The following is a 1,010-nucleotide window of genomic DNA, read 5'->3' as shown; positions in this document are numbered from 1 at the left end:
ACCAACCTGTGAGGAGTGTGAGGTACAAGTGGTGAGCTGTGGAGAAGTCTGAACTAGGTGATGCTACTTGCATCAACAAATCAGCTGGCATTTCACATGGGAGAGAAAGGGAAGGGCATTAATATGCTCCGAGTATCCTCAGTGGGTCAGGCAAAGCTCTAAGCTTCATCTCGTTTCTCAGACAGGGCAACTGATGCCCAGAGGTGGTAAGAATCCTATGCAGGGCTACACGGTCACTGAATGGTAGAGCCTGGACTTTTACAACTGTCTCAATTCAAAGGCTTTTGCTCTTTTCACCTCACCAAGTCGATTCCCTAAAGTTTTTTTTTTTAATCAGTGGGATGACTTTACTTTAATAAAATCACTTAAGGGCTTATAATCTAATTTATTGTAATTGACATGAGGACCACGAGTTGTAATTTTAAAGACTTTTTGCAGGACTGAAGGATAGCTATGGAGCAGTAGAAAGAGCATAAGATTTGGAGTCTGAGGTGATGAGTTAGATCCAGGCTCCAGACCTCTGTTACCTTAGGCAAGGGATTACTTTTTTAAGCTTCAGTTTCCTTTCATATAAAATAATCCCTCTGCTGGATATTTACCCCAAAGACTTGAAAACCCATATCCAAAAAGAAATTTGCACACCGATATTCATAGCAGCATTATTCACAGTGGCCAGGACATGGGAGCAACTGAAGTGTCCTACGATAGATGATTGGCTAAAGAAGCTGTGGTACATATATACAATGGAATATTACTCAGCCATAAGAAAAGATGAAATACTGCCATTAGCGACAACATGGAGGGACCTCGAGATAATCATGCTAAGCGAAATAAGCTAGACAGAAAAAGTTGAAAATCACATGATATCGCTTATATGTGGGATATAAACCTAAAAGCAACAAATGAACAGGACAAACAAACAGAGACTCATGGACATGAACTATAGACCAGTGGTTACCAGAGGGTAGGGGGTTGGGGAGGAGGGAGTAGGTAGGCGGTTAAAGGTGATG

The 1,010-nt window shown here is 41.6% G+C and overlaps 1 protein-coding gene across 1 annotated transcript in view; it reads right to left on the bottom strand.

Moving 5' to 3' along the window:
* The window catches only part of WASHC5 (WASH complex subunit 5), a 53,425-nt gene that overhangs the window by 28,744 nt on the left and 23,671 nt on the right, over window positions 1–1,010 (bottom strand).

Source organism: Pteropus alecto, unplaced genomic scaffold (assembly GCF_000325575.1).
Source record: "Pteropus alecto unplaced genomic scaffold, ASM32557v1 scaffold164, whole genome shotgun sequence".
NCBI lineage: Eukaryota > Metazoa > Chordata > Mammalia > Chiroptera > Pteropodidae > Pteropus > Pteropus alecto.
The sequence above is the reverse complement of the archived record's forward strand: the minus strand, read 5'-3'. Positions and strand labels throughout refer to the sequence as shown.